Source organism: Stegostoma tigrinum, chromosome 19 (genome assembly GCF_030684315.1).
Source record: "Stegostoma tigrinum isolate sSteTig4 chromosome 19, sSteTig4.hap1, whole genome shotgun sequence".
Lineage (NCBI taxonomy): Eukaryota > Metazoa > Chordata > Chondrichthyes > Orectolobiformes > Stegostomatidae > Stegostoma > Stegostoma tigrinum.
The window spans coordinates 5461277-5483189 of record NC_081372.1 but is presented as its reverse complement, the minus strand read 5'-3'; the positions used below and the strand labels follow the sequence as shown (position 1 = coordinate 5483189).

The 21913-nt window shown below is 41.4% G+C and overlaps 1 protein-coding gene across 2 annotated transcripts in view; it reads right to left on the bottom strand.

Annotated features, from left to right (window-relative positions):
* LOC125461238 (death-inducer obliterator 1-like) overlaps nt 1-19453 on the bottom strand; it is a 149553-nt gene extending 130100 nt beyond the window's left edge. For both annotated transcript variants that reach the window (XM_048549756.2, XM_048549757.2), the window contains exon 1: nt 19288-19453. The gene's annotated coding sequence lies outside the window, so the exon portion shown is untranslated. The remainder of the gene's footprint in view (nt 1-19287) is intronic.
* Nucleotides 19454-21913: the final 2460 nt, after the last annotated feature.

The following is a 21913-nucleotide window of genomic DNA, read 5'->3' as shown; positions in this document are numbered from 1 at the left end:
CCAGAAGCGTTGACTCTTTTTCTGTCTACAGATGCTGCCTGACCTGTAATTATTTCTAGCACTTTCTGTTTTTATTTCAATTTTCCAGCATTCTTGGTATTCTGCTTTTTGGTATAATCATTGTCTGAATAGATTTGAAAAAGTGCCTTCTGTATTTTCTTGAAATAACTTTTTTAAAAAAACACAGAAACTGTCAAGGTGCTGAACCAGTGTCAACTAACTTTCAACAGTGCTGACAAAATATAAAATCTGAGCCTGTACTTTTGGGGGAAGAATAATGTCTTCAAATAAAATTCTAATAAAAATGCATTCAAAGTACAAAGCAGATGTGCAAATTAAACTTTATGGTTTTCTTTAAAATCTTAACCTTGTCTACAGAAGCACTAGTTTAAAATGAAAAAAAGAGTGAGTGAATGGACTGATTCACTTCATCAGGCAGTGTTGACAGTGAAATGTTAATACAAATAACTGCATCAGTTTCATTCTAAACACCAAGGGTGTAACTTGAAATTTTGACACAAACAGAATGCACAGTAAATCTTGAAGATAATGGAGAATGTTAAACAGAAAGTTAAACTCTCATTAGGACATCAAGAAGCAAACAGGCAAAAGTGAACTAAAATTGCTGAATAAAAAGGCATCTTCTAACTGATTCACAGTGATTACTTTATTCCAAGTTGACAGATAAACAGCTAGATTCAGGCAAATAACACTTTTTAAGCAGTGAGTGATAAGTTGCTGAGTGAATATTTTGATGTAAATGCTTTCATTAGATCAGACATTCCCAACTTGCCTTAAATTTTGTTTTATACAAGAGCAGGGAATAAATTTGTAAAATACAAAACCATGATCCAGAAATTAAATAATGGAAAACGACGTTTCTACATAGTGTTTTGTTTTAATTTTTAGGCTGTTCCTCAGTCTCAGCAAAAAAACTGATATTAATAAATTGCCAATGCATACAGCATATCAAAAACACTAAAGGAAGCTATCAAAGAAACTGCGAAATCTCTCCTAACTTGACAACAGTTCACCAGAAGACAATTGGTAGTTCTGTTCACAGAAGTTCCATTCATCAGATGCTTGGTTTATATGCTTTACAATAATTTCAGTCAATCTGTACAACACTTATTTCTAAATAATGACAAAACACATGTTTAAACATTATACAGATGGACAAAGCTGCTTTTTTGAAAAGAATACTATCTGTCCATGTATGTAACTTTGTTAAACCTCTGCTATATTTATGAATCCATTCTCCTGTACTTAAACTTCTGATCGTATAACTGAATCTTGTGTTTCAGGAGAACTATAGAGGTTGACAGCATGAAAACAGGCCCATCAACCCAACTTATCCACGCTGCAAGACAGCAGGAGCTGCCGATGCTAGAGTCTGAGATAACAAGGTGTAGAGTTGGATGAACACTGCAAGCCAGGCAGCACCAGGATGCTGCTTGGCCTGCTGTGTTCATCCAGCTCTACAACTTGTTATCCACGCTGCCCAGTTTTTGCAATTTAAACTAGTCCTATAGGCCTGCATTTAGTTTCTCAAATGTTTCTTGAACGATGAAATTGTACTTCACTTCCACCACTACCTCTGACAGTCTGTTCTAGATACCATTTTTTTGGTGTGAAAAAACTGCCCCTCTAGACCCTTTTGTATCTCTCCCCTTAAACATGTGCCTTCTAATTCTAGACTCCCCTACCAGGGGAAAGAGGTGCCTGCTATCTACCTCAAATATGCCTTTCATGATTTTATATACCTCACTAAAAGGTTACCCATCAGTCACCTACGCTCCAAGGCAAGAAGTCCCAGACTATCCAACCTCTCCTTAAAACTCAAACTTTCAGGTCCAGGCAGCATCCTAATAAATTCTTTCTACATTTTTTCTAGTTTAATAATATCCTTTCTATAATAGGGCAACCAGAATTGCATGGAATACTCCAAATGTGACCTTAGCAACATCTTCTATAGCTACAAGATGTCCCATCTCTCATACTTAATGTTCTGACCGATGAAAGCTAGTAAGCTGAAAGCCTTCTTCATTGCCCTAACTAGCTGTGACTCCAACTTCAAGGAACTATGAACATATACCCCTAGAGCTGTTTTATTACACTCCCCAGACCTTCCCATTGACTGTGTAAACCCTGCTTTGGTTTGCCTTACTAAACGGCAACACCTTGCCCTTATCTAAATTAAACTCCATCTGCCATTCCTCAGCCCACTGGCCCAGTTGATCAAGATCTCACTGCATTCCCAGATAACCACCTTCTCGGTCCACTATACCACCAATCTTGGCATCATCCGTAAACTTACCAATCATCCCTACAAAATCCTCATCCAAGTTTTTTGTATAAATAAAGAAAAACAATGGACTCTGCACCAATGCCTATGACACAACGCTGGTCACAGGACTCTAGACTGAAAATTAATTCTCTACCACAGTTTTCTGTCAGCAAATTTTGTACCAAATTGGGTAGCTCTCCCTGGATCCTGTAAGACTTAACCTTAAATCAACAACCCACCATGCAGTACCTTGTCAAAGGCCTTGCTAAAGTTGCTGGCAGTTTAGATGGACTAAAAGTTGGATCAGAGTTTCAGAAGTCAGTATTGTAATCAGGTTTCAGGCAAAGTTTGAAGGAAGCAGCGTTATATAAATGCAAAGATCAATTTTAAAAGTAGGCAGAAAATATTAGCATGAAGATCAGACAGCTGCAAAGAATGTCTCTCCGAGATCTAGAAAGATTGCAGATCTTGCCAAAGGCAAAGGGGCAACTAGATTCCTGACGATTAGGCCATATTAATGCCTCCCAAACAGACAAATTATTGCAGATGCTGAAAATCTACAGACCTTAACCAGATTAGATTGCATGTCAAAAATTTTAAGTCAATGGATATATAAACCCAACCAGTTTAACAGAATTTATACCTGAATTGTCATGTCTCACATACGAACATACAAACAGACAAAATAACAGGTGACGTAGATCATTCAGCATTTCAAGCCTTATCTGCCATTCAATAAAATCATGGCAAATCCATTTGTGCTTCAACCTGCCAATGGCTGATCATTGTATCTGGTCCCAGTTCCCTTCCGAACAAGGATTCATCTATCTCTGCCCTAAAAATATTCAATTATTCCATGTCCACCTTGTCCTCAGGATGTGATAGGACGGGCTAGAAGTTTTTCTTTCCTCTAGTGCAGAGGTTCACAAACTGAGTCACAACTTCCAGTGGAAAAGGATTTTGGGCTGCAATCTGAGAAACAGCAATACTGTTCAGGCTGTGTTGAAAGCTATGAAACCCATGTAAACCTCTTTTTTTTCCCCAAATGCCAGTGACATGGATCAATCATCTAATTGGTGAAGCTTGACTGCTGCTATAACCTCTGCCTGCAAAAAGGCAAGGTCAGAAGTCACTAAATACCAGGTTACAGCCCAACACGTTTATTTGAAATCAGGCTTTCAGAACGCTGCTCCTTTGACAGGTAAAGTGAAGCAAAGCACACAGGTACAAAATTTTAGGCGGAGAGATCAAAAGACCAAACAAACACAAGAGTGGTGTGTCGACATGCTGAATAATAAATCGCTGCAGGTGATCAAGTGTCAGTGAGAGGAAAGTATCAACAGTTGAATAGCAAGTGAATGGGTGACCTATAATCCAATTAATTGAGGCAGAGAGATAATTACAAAAAAAAACAATAAAGTGGTGCCAGAGACAAACCAAATGGCTGGAATAACGATAGGTATGAGAGTCGCATACTGAAGGTCTAACCAAAGTAATCAGTAATCCAAAACCGCACAAACTAATTAAGGTAGAGAGATTAAAGCACGTTCTCAACTTGATGGTGTCAAAGAAGGGCAGGTAGAAAGAGTTTACCGATACAGAACAGTATGGAGGGGTTAAGAGGGCAACTTTCAGCATCTTTAGGTGTCATGTTCCTCACCTGAGCAGATCCTGTGTATATGTGGAGCTTGCCCGTAGGGGATGGTTTCTTTAACACGTTTAGGGTGGAAGCTAAATAAGTGCAGCATCATGAAGTTATCTGTGGGCCTGTGGCAGAGTGAGGTACAGAGGTATCTTTGATGAAACGTGTGTCCAAGGACGAACCTGATTTTGAAGAGTATTCCACTTGTTGATATCATTGTGTAGTCCTTTCAATGATTCCTCACCATGAATCCACAGGAAGAAAATGTCATTGATATATCCGTTGTATACAGCTGATTGGAGGTCCTGTTCAACAAAGAAGTCTTGCTCAAACTTGTGCATGAAAATGTTGACATTTTGGGGAGTAAATTTGGTCCCCATGGCTGTTGCATGTGTCTGGATGAACAGCTGGTTGAAGGTGAAGACATCATGGTTGAGGATGAAGCAAAGGAGTTGTAGAATGGTGTCTGGAAATTGACATTTGTTGGTGTTGAGTCATGAGGCTGTTGTAGTGATGTCATCATTGTGGGGGGTACTGGTGTAGAGTGCTGAAACTTCCAGTGACGAGCAATTTTCCTGGTTTGACTGCTCCATGGATGCAGAGTTTCTGTAAGAAGCCTGTAGTGTCGCAACAGAAGCTCAGGCCTCCCTGTACAATGGGTTTCAAGATGTGCTTGACATAACCAAAGAATTTCTCAAATGGTCCCATTGCCTTATAAAATGGGATAACAGAAGTAGTATGCAGGCAGAAACTGATAGCTAGGTTCTGTACCCATGAAGACAGCCTGAACTATGATTTTGGGTTCATGTCGCTCTACATGTAACCCCACCATACTGTTCCGTATTTTCAAAATCTTCCTTACTGTACTGTTTTGACACAATTACCTTGTTAACTTTTTATAATCTCTCCACTTTAACAAGTTTGTACAGTTTTGAATTACTGGTTACTTTGGTTCGACCCTCACCGTGACACTCTTTACCTATCATGTTATTCCAGCCATTTGGAATGTGTCCAGCACCACTTCGCTATTCAATTGTTGACACTTTACTCATACAATTTGTTAGATCTGTTGATCTCTCTGCCTCTAAATTCTGTGCCTAGTTGCTTCTCTTCACTGCACCTGATGAAGCAGCAGCACTCCAAAAGCTTGTGATTTCAAATAAACCTGTTGGAATATAACCTGGTGCTGTGTGACTTCTGACCTTGTCCGCCCCAGTCCAACATGAGCACCTCCACATCATGTAAAAAAGCAGCATTTAGTGATTTTCAGGCCAAACCCAGCAGACTTAAAGGCACTACCTCTCAACAACTGTTTTCACCAGCTACTCAAAAACCTTTCATATTTCCTCATTCCATTATCACATTAGAGTCACACATCATTAAAATAGGATCATATTGGGAAAATGTTTGGAAAACATAACTCGGTAGAGATGCTAAAACAATGCACATACGCCCTTCAAATTACAGCTTTTGCAAGAACTGTCTCTCTGCATTTCAGTCTCTAAAGACAAAAATAATGGGAAAGGCTTTCTCTTTTAAAAACACAAGCATCTAACAAGAAGGCTGCAAAATTCTGCAGCAAGGAATCCAATGCTTATTATGATTTTGTAACTATGGACTCTTGCAAATGTGCACGTGATCAGGAGCTGAGAAGTTGTTTACAGGTGAAGCTGATACATCCACAGCTAAACAAGCACATTTGAATGGGAAACAAGTCAGAGACAGGGAAAAACACAGAAATATGTGCACTTGTTGTCCCCAGATGGTGGCTGTTTTCTGCAGTAAAACTCAGTTTAAACTCGCAGAACACTTTCCCTGCAGCAGTTGCTGTAAGCTACAACTTTTGAATTTATAAATCAGATATTTTCTAAGTGAATCAGTCACTCTGAACTTCTTACAAACCAGTGAAAACATCAAGATAAAGACAAAACAACACCATGAGCATGACTAGCCAAAGAATCATCTCAACATCAGAACTGGGAAGCAGATTATCTATTTTCCTTATTTATTTGTCTATAAGGGAACTTCTATGAGAGATTAAAATTTTTGCTAGTTGTGTTAAATACCAATGCTTTAGATTTGTTTACTATAGCTATGGTCTAATTACTTATACTAAATAATTCTTTCTTATTGCAGAGACTTGCTCCATGCTTTGTATTAACCTCGGTTTCCAAGTCAGGTAAACTGGGGTATGTGCATACCTTAAAAATAACTACAATTTCGTACAACTCCAGAAATAGCAGGTCTCAACTTATGGCACACAAGCCCAGTTGATTGGTTAGCTCAGTTTGTTAGGTGGCTTGTTTGCGACAGAATAACGCCAAGGGCACAAGTTCAATTCCCACAGCGGCTGAAGTTACCATTAAACATTCTCCTTCTGAAGTTTGCCCCTTGCCTGAGGTATGACGGCCCTCAGGTTAAACAGTTCCGTTGGCTCTCTCTAATAAGAGAGCAGCACTGTGGTCTTCTGTGACTATGGTGGCTTTACTCCAACAGGTTGTAACACTTGCAGTTCCGTGGTAGGTGATGTCCAGAAACACCTTTTTCACCAAAACTAGAGTAGATCTGGAACTCTTTCCTGCATAACATTGTTAAGACTGAGTGCCAATTATAAATTCAAAATAAGGTTGATGAGCTTGTTAAGCAAGGGGTGATGTAAGGGCTTAATAGATCACAGCATACAAGTCAATGTGTAATTCCTCATTTTTGGAGTAATTTATAGAGACCTCAAAAATACTGATATCTATGGTAAACAGATTTAAGATGTAGGTAGGCCATGAGTTAACGGAGCACACAGCAGGCGAGGGATGGGATGCTCAATTTCTAAACATTAACTGCCTTTTTTTCAAAAAAAAGAGATGATACTAAGCCTTAGAATCGCAGTACCATTGGTGTTGACAAGTCTTGCAGTTTCCTAAAATTTGTTGAAGAACTTGATCCAGAAACTGCTGCTGAAAGAAAAGTTATTCGTCTTCAAGCACAGGGTAGCATCACTAATTTAACAGAAATTGACCTGATCAGTTCACACTTCAGGAACGTAGATTTGAGTGATGGGTTTCCAGCTTTCTAATGACAGGCAATAGCACAATTATATTCTGAAGATATTAAACTTAAACATGACATTTTTACCAATACCTGTGATAGGGATAGGGGCCAGCCGTGCAACTATAAGTATCATACATAAAGAACAGAGATCTATATTACATTTTGAACAGCAATTAGGAGTTAATGTTATAGAAATAGGAAATGGAATAATAAAGACTACAATTTTTTAAACCTCACTTATCCAAAATCGTTTGTTTAAATTCCTTATAGCAGAAATCCCCAAAGTGGGGTGCAGTCTCCAAGTGGGGTTCTGACTTGAAATCTTGGGACCATTAGCTCAGAGGCAGCAATGGCTAACAGTCCTCCCTTCTCCTCTCACCAGTCTTCTCCACCCAATCTGTTCTCCAGCTCCTAATTAAGGAGATGGAACAATTTTCAAATCTCAAAACAGGAAGAAGGGTCTCAATCCGAAATGTCAGCTTTCCTGCTCCTCTGATGCTGCTTGGCCTGTTGCGTTCATCCAGCTCTACACTGTGTTACCTCAGGATCAGTCGGAATAGATTTGAGGTATTTCTCAAGGAAGTACAAATATGTCTGTCATAATATATATCTTGAAATCTTTTACTCATTTGGAAGAAATGTTCCACCTAACCAAATGTGGCTATACAGCTGCTCCAAAGCTTCTTGCATGTGAATCAGCAAGCAGATGCATAGACTTCTAGATTCAGAACCCACCAGAAGTTAGAGACCATGGAAGTCTACACACCAAAAAAATTAGTAATATTATTTGGAAATACTCAAATTAAGCCAAACTTTTCAGTATTCCTGGTCAAACTTTCTAGTCCTAAAAGTAGCATTACTTGCGCTGTGTACTGTGGCTAGAATTTTATTATTTTCAGCAACAGATCCAATGATAATAATGGTTGTCTCTACCTATTTGCACTCTGCTTTTCCCAAATCCTCCAAGGATCTATCATATCTCTGTGAACATCCACCGAAGCGATGGTCAGTATGTCAGTGATGACACACAACACTGACCTGCCACTTCACCCAAGTCCCTGGTACCCTTCAGATTTCTAATTGTGGATTAGTCAAAATGCCATACAACTAAACATTGAAAATCAAAGCCAGCCTTTAACCTCACGATAAATTGTACTGCCTGGGCACGCAACCTACCCACCTTCCCAACCACTAGTGAAACAAATGAGAAGCCTTAATGTCTTACTTATCCCAAAACCGGAAATCCCAAAGCTACCATCACCAAAGCCACATATCCACCTCAGCAACTTCAAAAACCCTGATCAACGCTTTAACCCCGTGATTTAATTTCTTCAATGTCCTGCTGCTAGCCTCCCATTCTCCACAAATTTTATCTTCAAATTTTACCTGCCTACATTTCATATCGAATTAAGTCCCAGTTGCTCACTAACTTACAGAATCTAGTACATTTAAAATCACATTTAAAACGATCCATGACGTGCCATAACACCTCAGCAACATTCTGTTGTCTACCTACTCATTTTCTTTTGTTCTAATTCTCCATCTTTAGTACAATTTCCTTAATATTGATGAAGCTACTCTCAGACCTCTATTTTTACACCACTACAAGACTTAAAGTCCTTTGGATGGACTGACAAAACACTTTTTGATCAACCTCACTCCCCACATCTCTCAGTGATTCACTATTTGTTTCTTCCACTGGTTGAGGATTCTAGATCCAGGGGTATAGTCTGAAACCAGTGAGCCACTGTGCCATTTTAACTAAGAGAAGGAGAAATTTAACTATTCAAAGCATTATGCAACTTTGGAATTCACTGCCCTTTTCCACTGTGGAATTTATTCAAAATTAAGATCAATGGATAGTTGGAACCCAGTAGAACGAATGTGGAAAATTGGAGTGGAGGTAGTACATACTCCATGACCATGTTAGACAGCAGAGTACAGGAGCTAAATGGCTTTGCTCCTATCCCTTCTTGTTTAAAACAGGGATCGTAAGCACTGACAATTTAGATGCCATTGACCAAATGAATTGCAGGATTCTCGATTAAATTTCCAAGGCTGGCATTTTCGATTACTGTGTTGATTTTCCAAATCAGATCAAGACGGGTCAGTGCAGATATATTTAATGAACCATACTATATAGTCAAAATTCAATAAATGTATACAAAAGACTAGGATTCCTATCTAGATTTAGCAAGTGGCACATGGACCATCAATTCTCTAAATCAATCTGAAACTGCTTCACAATAGTATAAAATTTCAAGTGATTCAAATCCATTACCAGTTGGAGGACATGCCGAGCTTATTTGAAGGAATGTTTTATTCTTCTGCAACTTGTTATACTTTTGGGAACATTTTTAATGAATTAGAGAGTTCCTAGAATTTGATTTGGAAATTATTTAAAACAGGAGAGAGTGAACAGACAGAATAAACAATGAAGAGCATTAGGCTGCCTTCAATTATAAGGATCTGGAATTTTTTTGCCAAAGGAACACATCTATATCTTGGAAAGTCTTTTAGTTTCAGTTTTCAGAGGTCCTTGTGCACATCAGGTATGTATGACAGGTCCTCCTTCAGAAGGCAGAACAAAACTGTTCAGTAATACGTCACTGCAACATAAGGAGTTTCGTCAGAAAGTTCCAGACCAGAAGTGTTTCCTTAGAACCGTGAAGGGGACATTCCCAGCTGAGAAAGTCCAAACTCAGTTGTGTGGCTCAAAGAAAAGGCAATCAACTCTCAAAACTGGGAATTGAAGGAAATCATCAAGTCAATCTTTAGATGTGATAGAGAAGCAAACTCACGCTATGTTTCAACACTGTAAATGGGAAAGATGGGGTATTGTATTTTATCAAATATGTCAAAGTCTTTCAAACTGTACTACATGAATAAGTTAGTGATAATGGGAACTGCAGATGCTGGAGAATCCAAGATAATAAAATTAGAGGCTGGATGAACACAGCAGGTCAAGCAGCATCTCAGGAGCACAAAAGCTGACATTTCGGGCCGTGACCCTTCATCAGAGAGAGGGATGGGGTGAGGGTTCTGGAATAAATAGGGAGAGAGGGGGAGGCAGACGGAAGATGGAGAGAAAAGAAGATAGGTGGAGAGGAGAGTATAGGTGGGGAGAGAGGGAGGGGATAGGTCAGTCCAGGGAAAAGGGACAGGTCAAGGAGGTGGGATGAGGTTAGTAGGTAGGAAATGGAGGTGCGGCTTGGAGTGGGAGGAAGGGATGGGTGAGAGGAAGAACAGGTTAGGGAAGCAGAGGCAGGTTGGACTGGTTTTGGGATGCAGTGGGTGGAGGGGAAGAGCTGGGCTGGTTGTGTGGTGCAATGGGGGGAGGGGATGAACTGGGCTGATTTTGCGATGCGGTGGGGGAAGGGGAGATTTTGAAGCTGGTGAAGTCCACATTGATGCCATATGGCTGCAGGGTTCCCAAGCGGAATATGAGTTGCTGTTCCTGCAACCTTCGGGGGGCATCACTGTGGCACCGCAGGAGACCCATGATGGACATGTCATCTAAAGAATGGGAGGGGGAGTGGAAATGGTTAGCGACTGGGAGGTGCAGTTGTTTACTGTGAACCAAGCGGAGGTGTTCTGCAAAGCGGTCCCCAAGCCTCCGCTTGGTTTCCCCATTCCCCTATTCCCAATTCCTCTGCCTCCGCCACATCTGCTCCCACGATGAGGCATTCCACTCCCGCACATCCCAGATGTCGAAGTTCTTCATGGACCGCAACTTTCCCCCCAACAGTGGTCGAGAACGCCCTTGACCGTATCTCCCGCATTTCCAGCAACACACCTCTCACACCCCGTCCCTGCCATATCCGCCCAAAGAGGATCCCCCTCGTTCTCACACCACCCCACCAACCTCTGGATACAACGCGTCATCCTCCGACACTTCCGCCATCTACAATCCGACCTCACCACCCAAGACTTTTTTCCATCCCCACCCCTGTCTGCTTTCCGGAGAGACCACTCTCTCCGTGGCTCCCTTGCTCGCTCCACATTGCCCTCCAACCCCACCACACCCGGCACCTTCCCCTGCACCCGCAGGAAATGCTACACTTGCCCCCACACCTCCTCCCTCACCCCTATTCCAGGCCCTAAGATGACTTTCCATATTAAGCAGAGGTTCACCTGCACATCTGCCAATGTAGTATACTGTATCCACTGTACCCGGTGTGGCTTCCTCTACATTGGGGAAACCAAGCGGAGGCTTGGGGACCGCTTTGCGGAATACCTCCGCTCGGTTCGCAATAAACAACTGCACCTCCCCGTCGCTAACCATTTCCACTCCCCCTCCCCCCACTGCACCACACAACCAGCCCAGCTCTTCCCCTCCACCCACTGCATCCCAAAACCAGTCCAACCTGTCTCTGCTTCCCTAACCTGTTCTTCCTCTCACCCATCCCTTCCTCCCACCCCAAGCCACACCTCCATCTCCTACCTACTAACCTCATCCCACCTCCTTGACCTGTCCGTCTTCCCTGGACTGACCTATCCCCACCCTACCTCCCCACCTATACTTTCCTCTCCACCTATCTTCTTTTCTCTCCATCTTCCGTCCACCTCCCCCTCTCTGCCTATTTATTCCAGAACCCTCACCCCCATCCCCCTCTCTGATGAAGGGTCTAGGCCCGAAACGTCAGCTTTTGTTCTCCTGAGATGCTGCTGGGCCTGCTGTGTTCATCCAGCCTCACATTTTATTACATGAATAAGTTAATTTGGTTTATTCTATTTCATCTTCATTGGTTTTGGGGAATAAGCTTGTTTTATTGTTGAAACCAAAAGGCAGCTTTGTGCTTGTGTTTCAGTAAATACCACCGTGCTAAATGAACAAGTTCTGAACAAGTCACATCGGACTCAAACATTAACTCTTTTTCTCTCCATATATGCTGCTAGACCTGCTGAGTTTCTCCAAAATTCTGTTCCTTTCAGGTTTCCAGCAGCCAACTCATTTTGCCTTATAAGCAAAATTCAATTTCAGTCAATCTTACATCCATGTTCTTCTATCCCTTTATTCCTCCTTCTTTGAATACATGCCTGCTGTCGAGCACTTTATCAAAAGCTTTTTGGAAGTCTGCGTACACCAAATTAATGCCATTACCCTCAAGGAACCCTCCAGGTTATCTCATCATAAAACTTTGCTGGCTGTCCTTAATTACCCAAGAAACTAAGAATTTTGTTTCCTGTTTCTCAAAGCTCCGTCACCACTAAAATTAAACTCAGACAAAAAACTGCAGTGATTTGAAACAAACAAGAACAGAAATTTCTGGTAGAACTCAGTAGGTCTGGCAGCATCTAAGGGAAGAAACTAGAGTCAATGCTTCTAATAGGGTGACACCAGGCTTGAAACATTAACTCTGCTTTCTCCCTACAGACTGCAGAGTTTTGCCAGCAATGTCTGCTTTTGTTTGACCATCATTAAACTGACTGCTTGTAGTCGCTGAGCTAATACTTCAACCTTTGTTTGAACGTGGGTCTATCATTTACAATTATTCAATCCACTGGCACCATGAGCCTAAAGAATACTGGAAAGCTCTGGCCAATGTCTCTCCAATTTTCATTCTTGTTTCCTGCCATCTGGTCCTATCAACTTGAAATATAGACAGTCTAGCTAATACCTCTCCTGATTAATTATAAATCTCTTACATGTCTGAACCACCTCCTCTTTTACCATTACTCCCACAGTACTTTTTTGCTTCGTAAAAAGACATCCAAATTATTTAAGTTCTCACTTAACTGAAATTCTCCTATAGGAAATTTTTCTAATTGCCCTACATGCTGACCTGCCCTTAGCACCTTCCAGTGCAACGGCAGAAGATATACAACCTCCCCCTTTACCTTCTCCCTGTGCAAGGCCTAAAACACACTTTCCATCTGAAACAATGGTTTACTTCTACATCATTCAGTCTAATCCACAGCATTTGCTGCTCACAATGTTACTGGCTCTCCACTGACAATGACAAACGTAGGCTGATTGATCACTTTGCAGAATACCTGCGCTGTCTGCAAGAATGATACCAAACTTCCAATTGCTTTCCATTCGATAAATCATCTTGCTCTGATACTAACTTTTGTGTCATAAGTCCACTGCAAGGTGGAGGTGCAGCACTTCACTTTCCACCTAGGAAATTTGCAGTCTTCAGCACTCAACATTTATTTCAATGTGACAGCATGAGCACTATCCTCAACTACGATTAACACACAACAACTATTCTGCATTTATTTGCTGCAGTTTTCGAGAGGAAAAAGTTGGGGTCGGGGTGAAAGGTCAGAGCCTGATAGAGGTGCAAAAGACTATAAATGGCATGGACATGGTGGATAGAAAGCTGCTGTTCCTCTTTGTTGAACAGTCAGGAACAAGAGGACGCACTTTTAAAGTGAAAGGCAGGAGGTTGAGGGGATTTGAGGTAAAGGTTTCCCCTCGGTGTTGAGGGCCTGAAATGCACCGCCTGGGATGACAGTGGAGGCAGGTAATCTCACAACCTTTAAAAAAGTACTTGGATGAATACTTGAAATACCAAAAAAAATTCAAGACTACTGTTCTAGTGTAGGAAAATGGGACTAATGAGGATAGTGGTGTATTTTTGACAGTACAGGCACGATGGCCTTCTCCTATACTGTATGATTCTATTACATCTCTTCCTTACTCCCATTAGCAGCCCCATCATTTTCTAGCACCAGTTTCAGAGCCATATTGGACTCAAAATGTTAACTTACTTTCTCTCTCTACAGATACTGCAAGACCAGTTCAGTATTGTCAGCACTTCCTGGTTTCACTCTAAAGGTGACTGATCTTATCAATCCATACGCAACATAAGTATTATTTCCTTACTTATACCAATGAACTCCATACTTAACAGGAGAGACAAAAGGAATGATAAATGTAAAACCAGCACTAATTTCATTAAATATATGGAATATACCACTATTAGAAATCCTAAGGATTTAAAATAAATTTAAAAGGAGTTTGAAATGTACTAGTCATGAACTGTGTAGGTTAACCCTTACCTGTTGGGCATGACAGTCATATGCTCCCTTCCCAGATACCATGAGCACTTAAGAGTTCCTGAGGAAGACATGTGGACAAGTGCATAACTAGGAACAATATAGAGGCGTATGGGCTAAACGCAGGCAAATGGGACTAGTTCAGTTTAGGAAATCAGTCGACAAGGACAAATGGGGCCGAAGGATCTGTTTCTGCGCTGTATGACTAAGCCCAACATGTGGCAAGTGCACAATCGCATGAATAGACCCGTCAACAAAAGACAACTTTTTATTATTTTGAACAGTAAGAGCATAACATGTATTCTTGGCCTTGCGTTCATTATTTCAAGCAGTTTTGAATAATGATGCAACAATTGGACTCAAGTGGAAAAGACCAGAATATAATAAGATGGCAAAAATACTTTTTATTTGGAAGCAACTGAACCAAAGCAGCTACAACACAAGAATTTTGAAATCACAGTCGGAGTTCAAACAACTAACATGAAATTCTCTGCACAGCGTACAAAGTGGCTTTGACAGTATATTAACATTTAAACAAGAGTCGGCCATGTGGCCCTTTGAGCCTGCTCTGCCATTCAGTAAGATCATGGCTGATATGATTTTAATTTCAACTTTACATTCCTGAATAGCCCCAATAATTTTCCATTTCCTTGGTTATCAAGAATCCATCTACCTCTGCCTTTAAAATATTTAAAGGTCCTGAATCCACTGCCCTTTGAGAAAGGGAATTTCAAAGACATTCAACTGTCAAGGAGAAATTTTGTTTCTCCTCATCTGACTCAAATTGGCAACCCTTTATTTTTAAGCTATAAACCCTAGTTCTAGAGATAGCAAGAACAGCAGGTGCCAGAGTCAGAGACAACACAGTATGGAGCTGCAGGAACACAGCAAGCCAGGCAACAGAGGAGCAGGAAAGTTTGCATTTCCAAGTCAGGACCATTCCACAAGAGGAAACATCCTTTCCACATTCATCCAATCAAGTTCCCTTGGTATCCTGTGTTCCAATGAAGTCACCTCTGACTCTTCTAAACACCACAGGACATAAGTCTAGCCCTTCCTGTACATACATCACACAAACTGCCAGAAAAAATAAGTGTACTAAAATCCAAAACTCACACCATACATAAAGGAAATAAGTGGGAGAAATGGCACTGGAGAAAATCTTGAATTTAAAAAATATCAAACATACAGGTAGACACTGCAATTAGGACAGTCAAAGTTCCAATCTACACCAATTTGAATTTGTCACTAAGTTTAAGACTGTCTGCTAGCTGAACTTCTGCTTCTAGTAGCAACCAAACATATTCTCCACAATATCACATTGACACAGTAAAGAAATACCTGCAAGGTTAAGATTCACAGACAGCAGCCAGAATCTTATCAACTATCACAACCATATTACTGCATCATAAGGACGAGTGTGTGCATTTTCCCCATTTAAGGTCCAAATGTAATTTAATATAACATTAGATTTTCAGTACTGGATGACGACTGGAGCAAAACAACGCTAACATATTACAGCAAATCACTATCACAGCCACATTAAACAATCTCAATTTCATTCGCTATTAAATCAAAATACAACACAGCAGAATTTTACAGAGATAGTAGGGACTGCAGATGCTGGAGATTCTGAGATAACAAGGTGTAGAGCTGGATGAACACAGCAGGCCAAGCAGCATCATAGCAGCAGGAAAGCTGACGTTTCGGGCCTAGACCGAAACGTCAGCTTTCCTGCTGCTATGATGCTGCTCGGCCTGCTGTGTTCATCCAGCTCTACACCTTGTTATCTCAGAATTTTACAGAAGTAGTACAAACAGCGAGTGCACTGCTACCATACCACCACATTATCCTTCTGAAGCACGTGGTACTTAAACAAACTTCGGGAATGTTAGTGGTCAGCAACTTGATCGAACAGGACTTTCCTCCACCTAAATAGCAGGGAGTCAAAGCCACTGATGTCAATCCCTCTGTGGCAACAATCTGAGGCATAAACAACTTAGTAACAAACATAACACTAGAATTACAAAGTTGAGCTTCTAATTATCTGTGCCATCACCAAGACCAGGCGGCTGCATCTCTATAACAATCAACTCAATCTCTGCTTCATCAGCCTCCATCAATGTTCAGTAAGTGTGTACTGTCAATGAGATGCACTGAAGAAATTCACCAAGGCTTCTTTTGCAGCACCTTCCACACTGATGACCACTACTAACCAAAAGGGAAAGGCCAGCAGATACATGGGAACACCTCCACCTGCAATCAGCCCTCTGTGCCGCTCACCACCTTTGCTTGGAGGTACGTTGCTGCTCCTTCAGTGTCATGAGATCAAAATCCTGAAAAACCCTCCCTAAAAGGCACTGCGGGCCTACTTACCCCTGACTGCGGCAGTTCAAAAAGGCAGGTCACCATTATATTATTGAAGGCAATTAATTCTTAGTCACATTCCATGAATGAATGAAAAAAAAATTGCAAATGAAGTAGTTGAGAGCTTGTCTCCTTGTCTGCCTTCCACAGGGGCTGTTCCCTCCAGGACACCCCAGTCCATAATTCCTTCAGCCCCAACATCCCCCCCACAGCCCTATGACACCTTTTCCCTGTAAGCATGGAAGGTACAACACCTGCCCATTTACCTCCTCCCTCCCCAGTATCCAAGGGCTCTAAGCAACACTCCACCTGCACTTCCCAGAATCTAGTCTACTGCATTCGCCTCTCACAATGTGGTCTCCTCTACAGTGGGGAAACAATGCATATACTAGGTGACCGCTTCACAGAACATCTACGTTCTGCTCACAAAAAAGATCCTAAACTAGCCGTCACCTGCCACCTTAATGCACCACCCTGTTCCCTGACCAACATGTCTGTCGCTGGCTTGCTGCAGTGTTCTAGCAAAGCTCGTTGCAAACTAGAAGAACGCCTGATTTTCTACATGGGGACCCTGCAACCCTCCAGATTCAATTGAGTTCAATAATTTTAGGACCTAAAAACTCTCCCACGTCCCAGCCCCCAACCCCACACACCAGGCCCTGTTACCAGAGCCTGCCATGACACGCTACCTGTTATTAGTCATTAATAGTCCCCATTAACATCTATTCACCCTCCCAGCCTGATCATTATCAACTCTGTCGAACGGCTCTTCTCTCTTTCTTTAGGCTCTATCTGATTATTTACTCCCTACCCCATTCTTTTCCCCTTTTTTTCTGCATATAAACTGACGTTTTCCCAGTCACCATCAGTTCTGAGAAAAAGTCACCAGACCCAAAACATTAACTCAGTTTTTTTTCTTCACAGATGCTGCCAGACCTACTGAGCTTTTCCAGTGACTTCTGTTTTGTTTCCATGTTTCATTTTTTAGTTGAGCGGTTGAGTGAGTTGGTATTGAAATGGAGTTAGGTACCATTATTGCTCATGTGAAACTTGACTAGGGAGTAAAAATCTCACTGTACTAGTCATAGCAATCATGCTGCTGCATTTTTACCACACTGTGGTACACTAATAAATGGATCAGTGAAACAGTTACCTGAAATTTAAATTACTGAAAAACAGTTTCAGTTGACAGATTAGGTGATATACCAGGAGGTGGTACAGTATCTAGTATTGCGGAAGAAATAATTAAACATAATTTAAACCCTTAAGCCACTGCTCTTTTCTAGGTATGGCCAGCTGATCTAAATAGTTGTTATGGGCAAGTATATGTGCGAATAATTTAGTTGCACGTATATACTTGAATCATGATATTCATGGAAATGTAGCAGTTTCAACAAATATACTATATTACATTGAATTGAAAATTGGGGAGAGACTACATAAACCATGTCCCAAGGGTCCAGAATTACTGCATATTTCAAGCCAGTCCTAGAAAATACTTTTGCTGTCCAAAATATTTAATTCCTACAACTACAACAATTATAAACACATTATTTCAGAGATAGTAGGAATTGCAGATGCTGGAGGATATGAGATAACAAGGTGTAGAGCTGGATGAACACAGCAGACCAAGCAGCATAGGAGCAGGAGAGCTAGAACTGAAAGTCTCCAATAATAGTCACGAGTCAAATCAGAATTTACGACACAGGAGGCAATTCAGCCCACCATGTACAAGGCAGCTCTCAGGTCAGCTAGTCTCACACTGGCTTTTGTTTAAACTGTAGCCCTGCAATATCTCACTTCTCAAGTGTTCATGCAAATCCCTTTTGAAAAAAAATGTTTGAGTTTGCTTCTAGCCTGTCTTCCAGGTCCTAACCACTCACTGCATTTACATTATTTTGCCTCTTGTTGCCTAAATCTGCACCCTCCAGTTCTCAAGTCTTCTATCAATAGGGACCATTTCCTTCTGTCAATTGTCTGCACAATCCATACTTTTGGACAGCTCTATCAAGTCTCTTCTCAAACCTAGGTGCACATCCTAGCTCTAATCAATCCCATGGAACTGAAATCCCTCAAATCCCAAAGTATGATGCCCAGAACTGGAAACATTTCAAATTGTTTGAGTAAAAGTTAGCCATAATTTTCTTGGCTCCCTACCATATGCCTCTTTTTATTGAGCTGAAGATCATTTGTCGTTTTCACCAATTCCTCAAGCTTGTATTTGCGCACACATGCTGATAAGTCAGTCAACGTGATTTTTTTGCTGCACAGGTGCTCCCTGCTGAGTTTTTTTTAAATTTGGCTACTATTTTCCTATTATCAGCACATGAATTGGTTCATCAGACTCAGTAACCTAAAGTCAGTTTCAGGAAAGGAGTAAAGAGACAATCTTCAGTTGTTTATGTAAATCTCTAGAAGTATTTGCCTAAATGTTCATGTCAAATTCCGGGACGTGGTACATATATCCTTTGACAGCTTCCTACTGGTGTAATATAACCCAAACCCACGTCCAACAGGGCCAAGCGCAAACTAAACGTCCCTCATCATATCTGCACGTAGCATATATTTAATCCGATTCACTCCCGCATTATGAGCTATGGATTAATCCGAGATAAGTAAAACGTAAAGGCTGTAAAGCAGATATACCATCCCACAGAGACTTAAACGGGGGGGGGGGGGGAGAGAGGTTGACTGGAACAGCGGATGGTTTATTCCAACGGTTCAGCCTTGCTAAACCCGCGCACCGGAGGGGCCGAGCCACCAACAATACGGAAGAACCGTCTTCGCAGGTTCAGAGTTGGCCATACAGACGTTCCAGGTCCGGGAACAAAGCAGCTCAGGCCGTTCGAACATCGAGTTTTCTCGCGGCCTACCGTGCACCCTGGGGCCTAACTCCCAGCGCCTTGACACGGGCCACCAAATGCGCAGCGCTACTCACGGGGTAAAGGGCTGTAGATAGTTTGTGTCTTTTGTTTGTCCACGACACTCCGGGCTAACAACTGCGTTAGCCTGGTCCCGGGTCAAAACCGACACGCGGCTGGCAGTGTCCCCTCAATCCGAGAATAGGCTCCGCCAGAGAGACGGCGCCATTGCGAACACCCCACGTGACACCAGCCCATGTGACCGAGGGGCGGGGTCAAGCCCAGCGCAACGCTGCAAGCTGCACAGTCCCTCGTTGTACCTAAGGTTACACGTATATGCATCACATCTTTTCCCTTTTGCCTACCAATAGCATAATATTGTAGAAACTACTGCCAGCAGCTTCTAAAATAGTTGCCATGACTGTATCACACGTGCAACACTAGATATTTATTTTTCCCTTTATTCTTTCGTGGGATACCCATTCCCCGTTGCCCTAGTAGCTTCCAAATGCCACTTCAGGGGGCAATTGAGAGTTAACCACATTGCACTGGTCTGCAGTCACACGTAGGCCAACAGAATAGCTTCATTCCCGAAAGAATTTGGTAATCGAATTTGGTAACAACAATCAATGGTAATCATCATGGTTACAAATGCTGATGATGATAAAATGTGAGGCTGGACGAACACAGAAGGCCAAGCAGCATCTCAGGAGCACAAAAGCTGACGTTTCGGGCTCTCTGATGAAGGGTCTCGGCCCGAAACGTCAGCTTTTGTGCTCCTGAGATGCTGCTTGGCCTGCTGTGTTCATGCAGCTTCACACTTTATTATCTTGGATTCTCCAGCATCTGCAGTTCCCATTATCACTGATACAAATGCTGATGGCCAGTTTTACTTTCCACAGAAAGTAACTGAATGCAAACATGGGATTGAACTCATATCTCTGGACAGTCAGAACTCAGGCGACACCAGGTTATAGTATGCTCCTTTAGGAGCAAAGCTCTGAAAACTTGTGATTTCAAATAAACCTGTTGGACTAGAATCTGGTGTCATTTAACTTCTGATTTTGTCCATTTCAGTCCAACAATGGCATTCCCCATATCATATACCTGGGCCTCTGGATAACTAGTCTAGTGATATCATCATTGCCATCATCCAGGCCTTATTACAAGAAATTAGTTTGGATCTATATCGATATATATATATATACACCATAAATAAAGCTGGAAATACCACCAATATTTAATTACTTTTACTGCATATATTAAAGCAGAAGCAACATCATTTAAAAGATTTAGTTTCCATGGGGTTCTGCTCTTAGAATTCTTTATGTGCTTTCTCATACATTTATTGATATTTTGGCACCTACTCGAATTCTAAACATAAATCCCATTTTTGCAATATTAAGAAAAATGCTTCACTCCACCTGGCAACCTCACTTCCTGTTCAGTTTCCAAGTACTGGTAGAAAGTCTTAAAAGAAAGTCGGGTAATGTATTAACATGAAAGAATACCTGAAATATCTCAAAATCTTGAATTTGAAGAAAATGAATGTTTGCATTATATTTTCTCAAAGGATAGTTTTAAGTATTAAAAACTGAAATTTAGCAAATGCTAAATAAAAATTTCTTCTTAGAAGTCAGAAACTACTTAAGCTTTCTGTCTAAGGTTTACTTTCAAATGGCAAAAATAATGGTATGAAGTCTATTCTCTAACCAATCTAATTTTATCTGACTCTTATCCATCTTCCAAATGATAAGTGGTCTAGAATGGCATTTGGACAAATGCACGGGTTTAAAGGTATGCAACAGTAAAGTATTCATGTTGACCTTCACAAAGCTTTCTCAGCTGTCAAAATAGGTACTACTAAAAATGGCCACCATGACCTTACAGACTCTTACCAATTGGAGTAGGAAAAAAATGCTGGACAAAATATAAGCAGTATCTTGTGGATGCTGAGGATCTGAAATAACAACAAAATGCTGAAGAAATTCAGTAGGTGTGGCAACAGCTTCTGAGTTCATAGAATCCCTACAGAGTAGAAACAGGCCCTTCAGCGCAACTGGTCCACACCAACTCTCAGAGCATCCCACCCAGACCCATCCCCCTATAACCCACCTAATCTATATATCTCTCAACACAATGGGCAATTTTTCATGTCCAATCCATCCCAACCTGCATATCTTCAGGCTGTGGGAGGAAACCGGAGCACCTGGAGGAAATGCATGCAAACACTGGGAGAATGTGCAAACTCCACACAGTCACCCAAGGGTGGAATTGAGCCTGGATCCCTGGGACTGTGAGGCAGCAGTGCTAACCACTGACCCACTGTGCCGCCCTGAAAAGTTTTATTGAACCCGATGATAATTCTGTTTTTCTCTTCATTGATGTGTCAGACCTGCTGAAATACTGAAACAATGTGCAAATCCAGGTTTATATTGGGATAAAGCCTTTTTCTTTCAGTCTGAAAATCTCAACTGATCACTGCCTGATTATTTAATTTCACCCAAGAATTTCTCTGTACTTTAGAGGATCTTGCTGTTCCTTCAGATCTCCCAAGGCCAAACCAAACCACAACATTCAGGAATTCACTTTGATTCCCTTGACGTATGAGATTTCATGAGTTCTTCCAACAGAATCTGGTTTTGTAACTTTTCAACTCTTCCCCAAGCACCTCATAATTGTGGACACCTCACCTGAAGTGCA